General features: G+C 45.7%; 1 protein-coding gene across 2 annotated transcripts in view; it reads left to right on the top strand.

Annotated features, from left to right (window-relative positions):
• The first annotated feature begins 9,593 nt into the window (after positions 1-9,593).
• Positions 9,594-19,164, top strand: part of SNX11 (sorting nexin 11) — a 33,685-nt gene continuing 24,114 nt past the window's right edge. Inside the window, exon 1 of one of the 2 annotated variants that reach the window (XM_038754080.1) lies at positions 9,594-9,633. The gene's annotated coding sequence lies outside the window, so the exon portion shown is untranslated. The remainder of the gene's footprint in view (positions 9,634-19,164) is intronic. The other variant, XM_038754079.1, reaches the window with a different exon arrangement.

Genomic DNA, 19,164 nt, shown 5'->3' with positions numbered 1-19,164 from the left:
TAATAATAATAATGGCATTTGTTAAGCGCTTACTACATGCAAAGCACTGTTTTAAGCGCTGGGGAGATTACGAGGTGATCAGGTTGTCCCACAGGAGGCTCACAGTTTTAATCCCTATTTTACAGCTGAGGTAACTGAGGTCCAGAAAAATGAAGTGATTTGCCCAAAGTCACAGAGCTGACAGTTGGCAGAGCCGGAATTTGAACCCATGACGTCTGACTCCAAAGCCCGGGCTCTTTCCGCTGAGCCATGCTGCCTCTCCTAATAATATGTACAAACATATATACATTCATTCATTCATTCAATCGTATTTATTGAGCGCTTACTGTGTGCAGAGCACCGGACTAAGCGCTTGGGAAGTACACGTCGGCAACATATAGAGACGGTCCCTACCCAACAGTGGGCTCACGGTCTAGAAGGGGGAGACAGACAACAAAACAAAACATATTAACAAAATAAAATAAATAGAATAAATATGTACAATTAAAATAAATAGAGTAATAAATATGTACAAACATATATATATATATATATATACTGGTGCTGTGGGGAGGAGAAGGAGTGGGGAGAGGAAGAAGGGGGCTCAGTCTGGGAAGGCCTCCTAAGTGCTGGGGAGGTTACAAGGTTGTCCCACGGGGGGCCACGGGAGGCTCACAGTCTTCATCCCCATTTTACAGGTGAGGGAACTGAGGCACAGAGAAGTGACTTGCCCAAAGTCACACAGCGGACAATTGTTAGAGTAGCGGGATTTGAACCCATGACCTCTGACTCCAAAGCCCGAGCTCTTTTCACCGAGCCACGCTGCTTCTCTGTAAGCACTCACTAAAAGAGAAGCAGTGTGGCTCAGTGGAAAGAGCACGGGCTTTGGAGACAGAGGTCATGGGTTCTAAACCCTACTCCGCCACTTGTCCGCTGTGTGACCTTGGGCAAGTCACTTCACTTCTCTGAGCCTCAGTTCCCTCATCTGGAAAATGGGGATGAAGACTGTGAGCCCCATGGGGGACAACCTGATCACCTCGTATCCCGCCCAGAGCTTAGAACAGTGCTTCGCACATAGTAAGCGCTTAACAAATGCCATTATTATTATTATTATTACTGTGTGCAGAGCACTGTACTAAGCGCTTGGGAAGTACAATTAATAATAATAATAATAATGGTATTTGTTAAGTGCTTACTATGTGCCAAGCACTGTTCTAAGCGCTGGGTTAAATACAAGTTAATCAGGTTGTCCCATGTGAGGCCCACAGTCTTCATCCCCATTTTACAGATGAGGGAACTGAGAAGTGAAGTGACTTGCCCAAGGTCACCCAGCGGACAAGTGGCATAGTGGGATTAGAACCCATGACCTTCTGACTCCCTGCCTTTGCTCTAGACAGGCAGCATGGCTCAGTGGAAAGAGCCTGGGCTTTGGAGTCAGAGGTCATGGGTTCAAATCCCGGCTCCGCCAACTGTCAGCTGTGTGACTTTGGGCAAGTCACTTCACTTTTCTGTGCCTCAGTTACCTCAGCTGTAAAATAGGGATTAAAACTGTGAGCCTCCTGTGGGACAACCTGATCACCTCGTAACCTCCCCAGTGCTTAGAGCAGTGCTTTGCACATAGTAAGCGCTTAACAAATACCATTATTATTATTATCATCAATGGTATTTATTGAGCGCTTACGGTGTGCAGAGCACTGGACTAAGCGCTTGGGAAGTACAAATCGGCAACAGAGACGACCACTACCCAACAACGGGCTCACGGCCTAGAAGGGGGAGACAGACAACAAAACAAAACAAGTAGACAGGTGTCAATACCATCAGAATAAATAGAATTATAGCTATATACACATCATTAATAAAATAGAGTAATACACATATGTACAAATATGCACAAGTACTGTGGGGTGGGGTGGGGGGATGGAGAGGAGAAGAGGAGGAGGAGGAGAGGAAAAGGGGGGGCTCAGTCTGGGAAGGCCTCCTGGAGGAGGTGAGCTCTCAGTGGGGCTTTGGAGGGAGGAGGAGCCGCACGAAAGACGTTGGAGGCGACCTGGAAATAGGTGGTAATAATAATAATAATATAATAATAATAGCATTTATTAAGCACTTACTATGTGCAAAGCACTGTTCTAAGCGCTGGGAAGGTTACAAGGTGATCAGGTTGTCCCACGGAGGGGCTCACAGTCTTCATCCCCATTTTACAGATGAGGTAACTGAGGCCCAGAGAAGTGAAGTGACTTGCCCAAAGTCACACAGCTGGAAATTGGTGGAGCCAGGATTTGAACCCATGACCTCTGACTCCAAAGCCCGGGCTCTTTCCACTGAGCCACGCTGCTTCTCTAATGGCCGTTGTTAAGAGCTTACTATGTGTAAAGCACTGTTCTAAGCACTGGGGGGGATGCAAGGTGATCAGGTTGTCCCACGTGGGGCTCACAGTCTTCATCCCCATTTTACAGATGAGGTAACTGAGGCCTAGAGAAGCTAAGTGGCTTCATCATCATCAACATCATCAATCGTATTTATTGAGCGCTTACTATGTGCAGAGCACTGTACTAAGCGCTTGGGAAGTACAAATTGGCAACATATAGAGACAGTCCCTACCCAACAGTGGGCTCACAGTCTAAAAGGGGGAGACAGAACAAAACCAAACATACTAACAAAATAAAATAAATAGAATAGATATGTACAAATAAAATAAATAAATAAATAAATAACAAATTTGCCCAAGGTCACACAGCTAAGTGGCAGAGGCAGAATTCGAACCCATGACCTCTCGATTCCCAAGGCCGGGCTCTTTTCACTGAGCCATGCTGCCTCTAAGACATCAGTGAGGGGTTTCACCGGTGCCTGGTTAAAAAAAAGGGTTTTTATTTATTATGTTTTCATTTTTCAATATATTCAATATTTATGGCCCTCCCAGACTGAGCCAATTCCTTCCTCTCCCCCTCGCCCCCCTCTCCATCCCCCCGGCCTTACCTCCTTCCCTTCCCCACAGCACCTGTATATATGTATATATGTTTGTACAGATTTATTACTCTATTTATTTATTTATTTATTTATTTTATTTGTACATATCTATTCTATTTATTTTATTTTGTTAGTAGGTTTGGTTTTGTTCTCTGTCTCCCCCTTTTAGACTGTGAGCCCAATGTTGGGTAGGGACTGTCTCTATATGTTGCCAATTTGTACTTCCCAAGCGCTTAGTACAGTGCTCTGCACATAGTAAGCGCTCAATAAATACGATTGATGATGATGATATTTTATATTTTTTAAAAAATATATAAACATAATATGTTTATTATTTTTTATTATCGCGTAGTGTCCTGTCTAAGAACAGTGGCGAGGCTCCTCCAGCAGGGGGCGTCCATTACTACTCTTCGTTTGTCAGAGAAAAGCCGACCTCATCATTCATTCATTCACTCATTCAATCGTATTTATTGAGCGCTTACTACGTGCAGAGCACTGTACTAAGCGCTTGGGAAGTACAAATCGGCAACATCTAGAGACGGTCCCTACCCAACAACGCAGCAAAATAGGGCACTCATAGTGACACTCATTCCGATTCTCAGGTCCACTAGGGCCAAATTAATCAATCAATCAATCAATCGTATTTATTGAGCGCTTACTGTGTGCAGAGCACTGTACTAAGCGCTTGGGAAGTCCAAGTTGGCAACATATAGAGACGGTCCCTACCCAACAGTGGGCTCACAGTCTAGAAGGGGGAGAAAGAGAACAAGACAAAACATATTAACAAAATAAAAGAAATAGAATAGATATGTACCAGTAAAATAAATAAATAAATAGAGTAATAAATACGTACAAACATATATACATATATACAGGTGCTGTGGGGAAGGGAAGGAGGTAAGGCAGGGGGTGGGGGGGGGAGGAGGGGGCTCAGTCTGGGAAGGCCTCCTGGAGGAGGTGAGCTCTCAGTAGGGCCTTGAATTAATAATAATAATAATATAATAATAATGGCATTTGTTAAGCGCTTACTATGTGCAAAGCACTGTTCTAAGCGCTGGGGAGGATACAAGGTGATCAGATTGTCCCACTTGGGGCTCACAGTCTTAATCCCCATTTTACAGATGAGGGAACTGAGGCCCAGAGAAGTGAAGTGACTTGCCCAAAGTCACACAGCTGACAATTGGTGGAGCTGGGATTCGAACCCCTGATCTCTGACTCCTAAGCCTGTGCTTTTTCCACTGAGCCACGCTCACCGGTCCTTACGCTTTTGTGTGTCTTTACCCTAATTCATTCATTCAATCATTTATTGAGCACTTACTGTGTGCAGAGCACTGTACTAAGCGCTGGGGAGGTTACAAGGTGATCAGGTTGTCCCACGGGGGGCTCACAATTTTAATCCCCATTTTACAGATGAGGTAATTGAGGCCCAGAGAAGTGAAGTGACTTGCCCGAAGTCACACAGCTGACAAGTGGCGGAGCTGGGATTTGAACCCATGACCTCCGACTCCAAAGCCCGGGCTCTTTTCCACTGAGCCACGCTGCTTCTCGCTCTTTATTGAGCACTTACTGTGTGCAAAGCACGGCTTGGGAAGTAAAAGTTGGCATTCATTCATTCAATCGTATTTATTGAGCGCTTACTGTGTGCAGAGCACTGTACTAAGCGCTTGGGAAGTACAAGTTGGCAACATATAGAGACGGTCCCTACCCAACAGTGGGCTCTATTATTATTAAGAGGGAGAGAGTGCCTGCGAGTCAGCATGGAGAGATGGTATTCAATTGTGTGCTTATTTTCTGCAGAACAAGCAGAGAAGCTTCTAGAGAAGCAGCGTGGCTCAGTGGAAAGAGCCCGGGCTTTGGAGTCAGAGGTCATGGGTTCGAATCCCGGCTCCGTCACATGTCTGCTGTGTGACTGTGGGCAAGTCACTTAACTTCTCTGAGCCTGTTACCTCATCTGTAAAATGGGGATGACGACTGTGAGCCCCACGTGGGACCACCTGATCACCTTGTATCCCCCCCAGCGCTTAGAACAGTGCTTTGCACATAGTAAGCGCTTAACAAATGCCAAAAAAAAAAAGAGCCCAGGCTGGCGAGCCAGAGGTCGTGGGTTCTAATCCTAACTCCGCCACTTGCCAGCTGTGTGACCTTGGGCAAGTCGCTTCACTTCTCTGGGCCTCAGTTCCCTCATCTGTCAAATGGTGATGAAGACTGCGAGCCCCACGTGGGACAACCTGATCACCTTGTATCCCCCCCGCCCCCGCGCTTAGAGCAGTGCTTTGCACATAGTAAGCACTTAACAACTGCCATCATTATTATTATTAGAGAAGCAGTGTGGCTCGGTGGAAAGAGCCCGGGCTTTGGAGTCAGAGGTCGTGGGTTCAAATCCCGGCTCCGCCAATTTCCAGCTGTGTGACTTTGGGCAAGTCACTTAACTTCTCTGGGCCTCAGTTACCCCATCTGTAAAATGGGGATGAAGACTGTAAGCCCCCCGTGGGACAACCTGATCACCTTGTAACCTTCCCAGCACTTAGAACAGTGCTTTGCACGTAGTAAGTGCTTGCCAATTTGTACTTCCCAAGCGCTTAGTACAGTGCTCTGCACATAGTAAGCGCTCAATAAATACGATTGATTGATTGATTGATTAATAAATGCTATTATTATTATTATTATTAACAAATACCACCACCAACAACAAAAAACCCCCAACTGTACTAAGTGCAACGTGTAGAGACGGTCCCTACCCAACAATGGGCTCACAGTCTAGAAGGGGGAGACAGACAACGAAAGAAAACATGTAGACAGGTGTCCCTCAGCCTTCAATTATTTACTCAGCTGTCTCATCGTGACATATTCCTCTTCCCCCCCCCACCAAGCGCTTAGTACAGTGCTCTGCACACAGTAAGCGCTCAATAAATACGATTGATGATATTCCTACTACTGGAACAGCCTTGTTCTTCCCCTGCTCCCGCTATCTGTAACTATTTTGTGAATCCTTCTCTCTCCCATTAGGTCATGACCACCCGGGAGGGCAGGAATCTTTGGTTTTTGCTACACTCTCCCAAGTTTTTAATACAGGGCTCTGCACCCAGTAGAGACTCTTTAAGAACTCTATTTACTCTATTACTCTATTTATTTATTTATTCATTTTACTTGTACAAATCTATTCTATTTATTTTATTTTGTTAGTATGTTTGGTTTTGTTCTCTGTCTCCCCCCTTTAGACTGTGAGCCCACTGTTGGGTAGGGACTGTCTCTAGATGTTGCCAATTTGTACTTCCCAAGCGCTTAGTACAGTGCTCTGCACATAGTAAGCGCTCAATAAACACGATTGATGATGATGATGACTGTCTCTATATGTTGCCAATTTGTACTTCCCAAGCGCTTAGTACAGTGCTCTGCACATAGTAAGCGCTCAATAAATACGATTGATGATGATAACTCCTGACTGTAATAATAATGATGGCATTTATTAAGCGCTTACTATGTGCAGAGCACTGTTCTAAGCACCGGGGGGGTAACAAGGTGATCAGGTTGTCCCACAGGGGGCTCACAGTCTTAATCCCCATTTTACAGATGAGGGAACTGAGGCCCAGAGAACTGAAGTGACTTGCCCAAAGTCACCCAGCTGACGAGTGGCGGGCTCTTTCCCACTGAGCCACGCGGCTTCTCGCTACTTGTCAGCTGTGTGAGTTTGGGCAAGTCACTTCACTTCTCTGGGCCTCAGTGACCTCATCTGGAAAATGGGGATGAAGGCTGTGAGCCCCCCACCGTGGGACAAGCTGATTCATTCATTCAATCGTATTTATTGAGCGCTTACTGTGTGCAGAGCACTGTACTAAGCGCTTGGGAAGTACAAGTCGGCAACATATACAGACGGTTCCTACCCAACAACGGGCTCACAGTTTAGAAGGGGGAGACAGACGACAAAAGAAAACATGGGAAGCAGCGTGGCTCAGTGGAAAGAGCACGGGCTTTGGAGTCACAGGTCAGGGGTTCAAATCCTGGCTCCGCCACTTGTCAGCTGTGTGACTTTGGGCAAGTCACTTCACTTCTCTGTGCCTCAGTTACCTCATCTGTAAAATGGGGATTAAGACTGTGAGCCCCCCCGTGGGACAACATGATCCCGTTGTAACCTCCCCAGCACTTAGAACAGTGCTTTGCACATAGTAAGCGCTTAATAAATGCCATTATTATTATTATTATTATTATTATTATGTAGACAGGTGTCAAAATCGTCAGAACAAATAGAATTAAAGCTATAGGCACATCATTAACAAAATAAAAAGAATAGCAAATACGTACTAAACGTTTTCCGATGGCTGTTAACACGGTCCAAATATTTCCTAACATAGTGTTGTGATGACCCAGCCAAGAGGAAAAAGTCTCAGTTGTATTTTCAACACAGTCTTATGGATGTCTCAAATATCTGATGCAAAAAGAAATATTTGATACCACCAGCATCTGAATCTTCCTTGTCCCATAGCAGGGCATTGGAGATTTTCATTGTTTGGAGAAAGTCTTGTAGACAGATAACCTGATCATCATCAATCGTATTTATTGAGCGCTTACTATGTGCAGAGCACTGTACTAAGCGCTTGGGAAGTACAAATTGGAAACATATAGAGACAGTCCCAACCCAACAGTGGGCTCACAGTCTAAAAGACCTGATCTGTCTGATAGACAGAGAAGCTGCTCACCAGGCTGAGCCCCCTCCTTCCTCTCCCCCTCCTCATCCCCCCTGCCTTACCTCCTTCCCCTCCCCACAGCACCTGAATATATGTATATATGTTTGTACGTATTTATTACTCTATTTATTTATTTTATTTGTACTTATTTATTCTATTTATTTTGTTAATATGTTTTGTTTTGTTGTCTGTCTCCCCCTTCTAGACTGTGAGTCCGCTGTTGGGTAGGGACCGTCTCTATATGTTGCCAACTTGTACTTCCAGAGTGCTTAGTACAGTGCTCTGCACACAGTAAGCGTTCAATAAATACGATTGAATGAATGTATATATGTTTGTATGTATTTATTACTCTATTTATTTATTTTATTTGTACATATTTATTCTATTTTATTTTGCTAATATGTTTTGTTTTGTTGTCTGTCTCCCCCTTCTAGACTGTGAGCGCCCCCTGTTGGGTAGGGACCGTCTGTATATGTTGCCAACTTGTACTTCCCAAGCGCTTAGTACAGTGCTCTGCACACAGTAAGTGCTCAATAAATACGATTGATTGAATGAATGAATGTATATATATGTTTGTACATATTTATTACTCTATTTTATTTGTACATATTCATTTTATTTTGTTAATGTTTTGTTTTGTTGTCTGTCTCTCCCTTCTAGACTGTGAGCCCGCTGTTGGGTAGGGACCGTCTCTATATGTTGCCAACTTGTACTTCCCAAGTGCTTAGTACAGTGCTCTGCACACAGTAAGCGCTCAATAAATACGATTGATTGATGTTTTGTTTTGTTAACTGTCTCCCCCTTCAAGACTGTGAGCCCACTGTTGGGTATATGTTGCCAACTTGCACTTCCCAAGCGCTTAGTCCAGTGCTCTGCATTCATTCATTCAATCGTATTTATTATCATCATCAATCGTATTTATTGAGCGCTTACTATGTGCAGAGTATGTCCACGTCCTCCCCCGGGGCCTGGAATGCCCTCCCTCTGCCCATCCGCCAAGCTAGCTCTCTTCCTCCCTTCAAGGCCCTACTGAGAGCTCACCTCCTCCAGGAGGCCTTCCCAGATTGAGCTCCTTCCTTCCTCTCCCCCTCGTCCCCCTCTCCATCCCCCGCATCTCACCTCCTTCCCTTCCCCACAGCACCTGTATATATGTATATATGTTTGTACATATTTATTACTCTATTTATTTTACTTGTACCTATCTATTCTATTTTATTTTGTTAGTATGTTTGCTTTTGTTCTCTGTCTCCCCCTTCTAGCCTGTGAGCCCACTGTTGGGTAGGGATGGTCTCTATATGTTGCCAACTTGGACTTCCCAAACGCTTAGTCCAGTGCTCTGCACACAGTAAACGCTCAATAAATACGATTGATTGATTGATTGCAGAGCACTGTACCAAGCGCTTGGGAAGTACAAGTTGGCAACATATACCCAACAGGGGGCTCACAGTCTAAAAGGGGGAGACAGCTAACAAAACAAAACATCAATCAATCGTATTTATTGAGCGCTTACTGTGTGCAGAGCACTGGACTAAGCGCTTGGGAAGTCCAAGTTGGCAACATATAGAGACGGTCCCTACCCAACAGTGGGCTCACAGTCTAGAAGGGGGGAGACCGTTAACAAAACAAACAGTAAGCGCTCAATAAATACGATTGAGTGAATAAATGCCATTATTTATTATTATTATTATCATTATTACACCGGAGTCGTCGATTCCCCTTCGTTTACCCCCCACCCTCCCACAGGCTCGATTTCTCCTCAGGACTAAGCTAGGCCTCCCGCGCTTCTTCACCTCTCACCCCCCCTCCGTCCGGAGTCTCCCACGTGACTCCGCTCTGGCTGCTGATTGGTCAGGCCGTCAGGGACGTGGGCGAACGTGGCTCCTCATTGGCCACCGGGCCTAGCTCCGGTCACGTGGGCCGCCTCCTGTCAGGCGGCGGGGCCCCGTGACCCGGAAGGAGAAGCCGGTGACCCCGGCCCTGTCAGGGAGCCCGGGCCCGTCGTTGACAGGTGAGCGGCCACTATTCATTCATTCATTCATTCGTATTTATTGAGCGCTGTGTGCACAGCACTGGACTAAGCGCTTGGGAAGGGCAAGTTTATTCATTCAATCATCATCAATCGTATTTATTGAGCGCTTACTATGTGCAGAGCACTGTACTAAGCGCTTGGGAAGTACAAATTGGCAACATATAGAGACAGTCCCTACCCAACAGTGGGCTCACAGTCTAAAAGGGGGAGACGGAGAACAAAACCAAACATACTAACAAAATAAAATAAATAGAATAGATATGTACAAGTAATCGTATTTAGTGAGCGCTTACTGTGTGCTAAGCGCCTGGGACGTCCAAGTTGGCAACATCTAGAGACGGTCCCCACCCAGCAGCGGGCTCACAGTCTAGAAGGGGGATACAGAGAACAAAACATATTAACAAAATGAAATAAATAGAATAAATATGTACAGATAAAATAAATAAATAGAGTAATAAATACCGACGAACATACATTCATTCATTCATTCAATCGTATTTATTGAGCGCTTATTGTGTGCAGACCACTGGACTAAGCGCTTGGGAAGTACAAGTTGGCAACATATAGAGACGGTCCCTACCCAACAGCGGGCTCGCAGCCTGGAAGGGGGAGACAGAGAACAAAACCAAACATACTAACAAAATAAAATAAATAGAATAAATATGTACAAATAAAATAGAGTAATAAATACCTACCAGCATACATTCATTCATTCAATCAATCGTATTGAGTGCGTACTGTGTGCAGAGCACTGGACTAAGCGCTTGGGAAGTCCGAGTTGGCAACATCTAGAGACGGTCCCCACCGAACAGTGGGCTCACAGTCTAGAAGGGGGAGATAGAGAACAAAACAAAAGTTATTAATAAAATAAATAGAATAAATATGTACAAATAAAATAAGTAAATAGAGTAATAAATACCTACGAACATACATTCATTCATTCAGTCGTATTTATTGAGCACTTAACTGTGTGCAGAGCACTGGACTAAGTGCTTGGGAAGTCCAAGTTGGCAACATCTAGAGACGGTCCCCACCCAACAGTGGGCTCACAGTCTAGAAGGGGGAGATAGAGAACAAAACAAAACTTATTAACAAAATGAAGTAAATAGAATAAATATGTACAAATAAAATAAGTAAATAGAGTAATAAATACCTACCAACATACATTCATTCGTTCAATCGTATTTATTGAGCGCTTACTGTGTGCAGAGCACTGGACTAAGCGCTTGGGAAGTACAAGTGGGCAACATATAGAGATGGTCCCTATCCACCCTCTCCCAAGCGCTTAGTAGTAGTAGTAATAATAATAATAATATTATTCTAGACTGTGTTCATCCATTCATTCATTGAATGAATGTTTATTCATTCATTCATTGAATGAATGTTCATTCATTCATTCAATTGTATTTATTGAGCGCTTACTGTGTGCAGAGCACTGTACTAAGCGCTTGGTAGGGACCGTCTCTATCTGTTGCCCATTTGTACTTCCCAAGCGCTTAGTACAGTGCTCTGCACACAGTAAGCGCTCAATAAATACGATTGAATGAATGAATGTATATATATTTGTATGTATTTGACACTTGACATGCACTTGTCCATATCGCACAAGAGAAGCAGCGTGGCTCAGTGGAAAGAACCCGGGCTTTGGAGTCAGTGGTCATGGGTTCAAATCTTGGCCCCGCCAGTTGTCAGCTGTGTGACTTTGGGCAAGTCACCTCACTTTTCTGGGCCTCAGTTACCTCATCTGTAAAATGGGGATTGAGTGTGAGCCCCCCCTCCCATGGGACAACCTGATCACCTTGTATCCCCCCCAGTGCTTAGAACAGTGCTTTGCACATAGTAAGTGCTTAACAAATGCCATCATTATTATTATTAAGTCACGTCACTTCTCTGGGCCTCAGTTCCCTCATCTGTAAAATGGGGATGAAGACTGTGACCCCTGTGTGGGACAGGGACTGTGTCCAACCTGATGATCTTGTATCTATCCCAGCGCTTAGAACAGTGCCTAGCACGTAGTAAGCACTTAACAAATGCCATCATTATTATCATCAATCATCAATCGTATTTATTGAGCGCTTACTGTGTGCAGAGCACTGTACTAAGCGCTTGGGAAGTACAAGTTGGCAACATATAGAGACAGTCCCTACCCAACAGTGGGTTCATTATTATTACTATTAAGCATGGCTCAGTGGAAAGAGCCCGGGCTTTGGAGTCGGAGGTCATGAGTTCAAACCCCGGCTCCACCAGTTGTCAGCTGCGTGACTTCGGGCAAGTCACTTCTCTGGGCCTCAGTTCCCTCATCTGTAAAATGGGGATTAAGACTGTGAGCCCCCCGTGGGACAACCTGATCACCTAGTAAACCTCCCCAGCGCTTAGAACAGTGCTTTGCACATAGTAAGCGCTTAATAAATGCCATCATCATTATTATTATTATTACTTTCCCAAGTGCGTAGTACAGTGCTCTGCACACAGTAAGAGCTTAATGAATACAATTGAATGAATGAATAAGCGCTCAATAAAGACCCTTACTTGATTGATTGACTGATATGGCAGCATCACCCCTGTTCCCCCCGACTTCTGGGGGGGCTTTCTTCAACTGTGGCTGGCTGCTGTAGGCGGTGGGTGGGGGTCCCTAGGCGGTGGTCCCCACCAAGTTGGGGTTTTTAAGAAAGTCATACCATCCCCCTGGACTCTGCCCTGCTTCCCTTCTTTCTGGGGCCCCCCAAATTGTTCTGTTGTCCTCTCCCAAGCGCTTAGTACAGTGCTCTGCATAGAGTAAGTGCTCCGTAAATCAATCAATCCATCAATCAATCATATTTATTGAGCGCTTACTATGTGCAGAGCACTGTACTAAGCGCTTGGGAAGTACAAATTGGCAACACATAGAGACAGTCCCTACCCAACAGTGGGCTCACAGTCTAAAAGGGGGAGACAGAGAACAGAACCAAACATACCAACAAAATAAAATGAATAGATATGTACAAATAAAATAAATAAATAAATAGAGTAATAAATATGTACAACCATATATACATATATACAGGTGCTGTGGGGAAGGGAAGGAGGTAAGATGGGGGGGATGGAGAGGGGGACGAGGGGGAGAGGAAGGAAGGGGCTCTGTCTGTTATTCTGATATATTCTCCTGAACGCCTCGTACAGTGCTTTGAGAGTAAGCGCTCAATAAATACGATTGAATGAATAAATACCTTGATTGATTGATAGATAAGTAATGGTCCGAGGAGAAACGCTGGGCCTGCCTCCTCCAAGAGGCCTTCCCAGACTAAGCCCCACTTTCCCTCATCTCCCACTCCCTTCCGCATCGCCCGACTTGCTCCCTTTGTTCTTCCCCCCCTCCCTGCCCCACAGCACTTATCTGGCCAACTTGTACTTCCCAAGCGCTTAGTACAGTGCTGTGCCCACATTAAGCGCTCAATAAATACGATTGAATGAATGACTGCCATTTTATTTATTTGTATTGATTTCTGTCCCCACCCCCAACCTGTCAACTCATTGTGGGCAGGGAATGTCACTGTTTATTGTTGTATCGTATTTTCCCAAGCGCTTAGTACAGCGCTCCGCACTTAGCACAGTGCTCTGCACACAATAAGCACTCAATAAATACAACTGAATGAATGCTCTGCACAAAGTAAGCGCTCAATAAATGTCTGCTGATGTGTTGTAGTCTCCCAAGCATTTAGCACAGTGCTGTGCACACAGTAAGCACTCAATAAATACGATTGCATGAATGCCATTGATTGATTAATGTGATGATCTGAGGAGCCCCTGGCAGGAAGGCCGAGGCAGAGCTAACCTGGAGCCTCCTTTCTATTTATTTGTTGCATTGTACTCTCCCAAGCGCTTAGTATAGTGCTCCGCACACAGTAAGCGCTCAATAAATAGGATTGAATAAATAAAAAGGTCGGAAAAGGCGGGCAGCCAGCCGCCCCGAGCAGTGGTGTTAGGGCTTGACATTCCATGACGATGAAGTTGTATTTATCAATTAATCAATCAATCAATCGTATTTAATGAGCGCTTACTGTGTGCAGAGCACTGTACTAAGCGCTTGGGAAGTACAAGTCAGCAACATATAGAGACAGTCCCTACCCAACAGTGGGCTCACAGTCTAAAAGGGGGAGACAGAGAACAAAACCAAACATACTAATAAAATAAAGTAAATAGAATAGATATGTACAAGTAAAATAAATAAATAGAGTAATAAATATGTACAAACATATATACATATATACAGGACTATATATATGTCACTATATATGTATGTGTGTATATATACACACACACACACACACATATATATGTATATATATATACACACATTTGCACTAGAAGCCCTTAATACAGTATTCTGAAGTTAACACGATTTATTAATTTTTTTTGTGTTTGTTAATGTCTGTCTTCCCCTCTAGACTGTAAGCTCGTTGTGGGCAGGGAATGTGTCCATTTATTGTTGTATTGTACTCTCCCAAGTGCTTAGTACAGTGTTCTGCCCACAGTAAGTGCTCAATAAATACTACTGAATGAATGAAAAGAAGGGGAGATGGTGTGGGAGGGGTGTCATCCGTCCATCTCCTTGGGAAACAAAATCAGCCTAAAAAGTGTTTGGTTTTTTTAATGGTGTTTGTTAAGCGCTTACTGTGTGCCAAGCACTGTACTAAGCGTTGGGGTAGATCCAGGCTAGTGGAAGTGATGGGGGGTTGGTGGCAGTCGACGGCTAGAGGCCCTCGAAGCCTGGTTTGAGTCCTCCGCAGGATAATGAAGCCGGGAAATCATCATCATCATCAATTGTATTTATTGAGCGCTTACTATGTGCAGAGCACTGTACTAAGCGCTTGGGAAGTCCAAATTGGCAACATCTAGAGACGGTCCCTACCCAACAGCGGGCTCACGGTCTAAAAGGGGGAGACAGAGAACAAAACCAAACATACTAACAAAATCAAATAAATAGAATAGATATCCCTTCCCTGCCGGGATTTACCAACGGGGCAAGGAAGGTTTGCGTGGTAATTACCAAAAATTGAGGGCATCGGGAAAGAGCAGTGAGTCACTTGGCCGTCTGCTGAATTACCCAAATGCTTTGGACTCGGTGACCTTTTTACGGGGAAGAATTAATCAGCAGGTGTGGGGCGAAGTGCGGGTGAAGTTAAGGGTGTTTCATCTTTGAAAAGAGTCAAAATGAAGGGGCAGTAAGTAGTAGAAGGGGTAATCCTCGGGGCCTTTTTTTATAAAAGTCAGAAACTTTGAGACTTACTACTACAAATAAAAAAATCCGGGGTATCTGCTAAGACTTAGACTGTAAGCCCCATGTGGGACAGGGACTGTGTCCCATTTGATTATCTTCCATAATAATAATGATGGCATTTATTAAGCGCTTACTACGTGCAAAGCACTGTTCTAAGCGCTGGGGAGGTTACAAGGCGATCAGGTTGTCCCACAGGGGGTTCATCATTCAGCAGCGTGGCTCGGTGGAAAGAGCCCGGACTTTGGAGTCGGAGGTCATGGGTTCAAATCCCGGCTCCGCCAATTGTCAGCTGTGTGACTTTGGGCAAGTCACTTCACTTCTCTGGGCCTCAGTTCCCTCAGCTGGAAAACAGGGGTTAAGGCTGTGAGCCCCACGTGGGACCACCTGATCACCCTGTATTCTCTCCAGCGCTTAGAACAGTGCTTTGCACATGGTAAGCGCTTAACAAATGCCAGTTATTATTAGAGAAGCAGCGTGGCTCAGTAGGAAAGAGCCCGGACTTTGGAGTCGGAGGTCATGGGTTCAAATCCCGGCTCCGCCAATTGTCAGCTGTGTGACTTTGGGCAAGTCACTTCACTTCTCTGGGCCTCAGTTCCCTCATCTGGAAAATGGGGGTTAAGGCTGTGAGCCCCACGTGGGACCACCTGATCACCCTGTATCCTCCCCAGCGCTTAGAACAGTGCTTTGCACATGGTAAGCGCTTAACAAATGCCAATTATTATTAGAGAAGCAGCGTGGCTCAGTAGGAAAGAGCCCGGACTTTGGAGTCGGAGGTCATGGGTTCAAATCCCGGCTCCGCCAATTGTCAGCTGTGTGACTTTGGGCAAGTCACTTCACTTCTCTGGGCCTCAGTTCCCTCATCTGGAAAACGGGGGTTAAGGCTGTGAGCCCCACGTGGGACCACCTGATCACCCGGTATCCTCCCCAGTGCTTAGAACAGTGCTTGGCACATAGTAAGCGCTTAACAAATGCCAATTATTATTAGAGAAGCAGCGTGGCTCAGTAGGAAAGAGCCCGGACTTTGGAGTCGGAGGTCATGGGTTCAAATCCCGGCTCCGCCAATTGTCAGCTGTGTGACTTTGGGCAAGTCACTTCACTTCTCTGGGCCTCAGTTACCTCATCTGGAAAACGGGGGTTAAGGCTGTGAGCCCCACGTGGGACCACCTGATCACCCCGTATCCTCCCCAGCGCTTAGAGCAGTGCTTTGCACATAGTAAGCACTTAACAAATGTCAATTATTATTAGAGAAGCAGCGTGGCTCAGTAGGAAAGAGCCCAGACTTTGGAGTCAGAGGTCATGGGTTCAAATGCCGGCTCCGCCAATTGTCAGCTGTGTGACTTTGGGCAAGTCACTTCACTTCTCTGTGCCTCAGTTACCTCATCTGTAAAATGGGGATTGAGACTGTGAGTCCCATGAGGGACAACCTGATAATCTTGTAACCTCCCCGGCGCTTAGAACAGTGCTTTGCACATAGTAAGTGCTTAGTAAATGTCATTATTATTATTATTATTATTCAGTCGTATTTATTGAGCGCTTACTGTGTGCAGAGCACTGTACTAAGCGCTTGGGAAGTCCAAGTTGGCAACATATAGAGCCGGTCCCTACCCAACAGCGGGCTCACGGTCTGGAAAAGGGTGACAGACAACCAAACAAAACGTATTAACAAAATAAAATAAATAGAATAAATATGTACAAGTAAAATAAATTGAGTAATAAATACACAAATATATATGCAGGTGCTGTGGGAAGGGGAAGTAGGTAAGGCGGGGGGGATGGGGAGGGGGAGGAGGGGGGGCATAGTCATTCATTCAATCGTATTTATTGAGCGCTTACTGTGTGCAGAGCACTGTACTAAGCACTTGGGAAGTCCAAATTGGCAACATATAGAGCCGGTCCCTACCCAACAGCGGGCTCACAGTCTTGGAGGGGACCCCATTTGATGAGGGAACTGAGGCCCAGAGAAGTTAAGCAACCTGCCCAAAGTCACCCAGCTGACAACTGGCAGAGCCGGGATTTGAACCCATGACCTCTGACTCCCAAGCCCGGGCTCTTTCCACTGAGCCACTGAGCACTTAGTACAGTGCCTGACACTAAGTGCTTCACAAGTTCCGTAATTATTACCGAGCGCTTACCAGGGGCTATGTATTGGGGTACATCATCATAAATCGTATTTATTGAGCGCTTACTTTGTGCAGAGCACTGGACTAAGCGCTTGGGAAGTACAAGTTGGCAACATATAGAGACGGTCCCTACCCAATAGGGTACACGCTAGAGAAGCAGCATGGCTCGGTGGAAAGAGCCCGGGCTTTGGAGTCAGAGGTCATGGGTTCGAATCCCGGATCCGCCACCTGTCTGCTGTGTGACCTTGGGCAAGTCACTTAACTTCTCGGAGCCTCAGTTACCTCATCTGTAAAATGGGGAGGATCAGTCAATCAATCAGTCGTATTTATTGAGCGCTTACTGTGTGCAGAGCACTGGACTAAGCGCTTGGGAAGTACAAGTTGGCAACATATAGAGACGGTCCCTACCCAATAGGGTACATGCTAGAGAAGCAGCATGGCTCGGTGGAAAGAGCCCAGGCTTTGGAGTCAGAAGTCATGGGTTCGAATCCCGGATCCACCACCTGTCTGCTGTGTGACCTTGGGCAAGTCACTTAACTTCTCAGAGCCTCAGTTACCTCATCTGTAAAATGGGGAGGATCAGTCAATCAATCAGTCGTATTTATTGAGCGCTTACTGTGTGCAGAGCACTGTACTAAGCGCTTGGGAAGTACAAGTCGGCAACACATAGAGACAGTCCCTACCCAACAGCGGGCTCACAGGCTAGAACGACGCGGGCCAACCTGATCACCTTGTATCCCCCCCAGCGCTTAGGACAGTGCTTTGCACATAGTAAGCGCTTAACAAATGCCATCGTTATTATTATTTTGGACACAGTCCCTGGACCACGTGAGGCTCGCCATCAAAGTAGGAGGGGGAGACCAAGAATCCAATCCCCTTTTTCAGATGAGGAAACTGAGGCACCAAGAAATTAAGCATGTCGCCTAAAGCCCCACACGCAACAGGGAAGTGTAAGAGCCCGGATAAGAACCCAGGTGCTCTGACATCCAGGCTCTCTCCGCTGGTGCAGAGGCCGCAGCGTGTGCTCAGAGCACGCGTTTACCAGCCCTGTTGTCCTCTCCCAAGCACGTAGGACAGTGCCGTGCAGTACAGTACACGCTTAGAAGAAACATGGCCCTTGTGGCTAGAGCCCGGGCCTGCGAGTCAGAAGGCCCTGGGTTCTAATCCTGACAGCCACTTGTCTACGGCGTGACTTTGGGCCGGTCATTTCGCTTCGCTATGCCTCAGTTTCCTCACCTGTAAAATGGGGGTGAAGACTGTGAGCCCCAGGTGGGACAGGGACTGTGTCCAACCTGATTAGTTAATAATAATAATAATAATAATTGGCATTTGTTAAGCGCTTACCCCAGCTCTTAGAACAGTGCTTAGCTGTCTTCCTCCCCCCACACCCCCGGCAGGCACCCTCTTCAATCAATCAATCAATCAATCATATTTATTGAGCGCTTACTATGTGCAGAGCACTGTACTAAGCGCTTGGGAAGTACAAATTGGCAACATATAGAGACAGTCCCTACCCAACATTGGGGAAAGTCTTCGTTCCCCCCAAGCCCACCTAATCACTGTTTTCCATTCCTTGCCCCGCGGCCTCTTGCCCCCATCCTCTCTCCGACCAGGACCTCCTTCACATCCAACAGATCAGTGCTCTCCCCATCATCGAAGCCCTTCTCAAATCCCATCTCCCCTAGGAGGCCACAATAATAACAATAATAATAATAATAATAATGATAATAATAATAATAATGACAATTGTGCTCTTTGTTTAGCACTCACTATGTGCCAGGCACTGCTAAGCAAAGGGTAGAGAAGCAGCATGGCGCAGTGGAAAGAGCTCGGGCTTTGGAGTCAGAGGTCATGGGTTCAAATCCCGGCTCCACCAATTGCCAGCTGTGTGACTCTGGGCAAGTCACTTCACTTCTCTGGGCCTCAGTTCCCTCATCTGTAAAATGGGGATTAAGACTGTGAGCCCCGCCATGGGACAACCTGATCATCTTGTAACCTCCCCAGGGCTTTGCACATGAGCCCCTTCCTTCCTCTCTCCATCCCCCCATCTTACCTCCTTCCCTTCCCCACTGCACCTGTATATATGGATATATGTTTGTACATATTTATTACTCTATTTATTTTGCTTGTACA

Source organism: Tachyglossus aculeatus, chromosome 11, assembly GCF_015852505.1.
Source record: "Tachyglossus aculeatus isolate mTacAcu1 chromosome 11, mTacAcu1.pri, whole genome shotgun sequence".
Lineage (NCBI taxonomy): Eukaryota > Metazoa > Chordata > Mammalia > Monotremata > Tachyglossidae > Tachyglossus > Tachyglossus aculeatus.
Note: the sequence above shows the minus strand (reverse complement) of the source record. Positions and strands in the feature narration are given on the sequence as shown.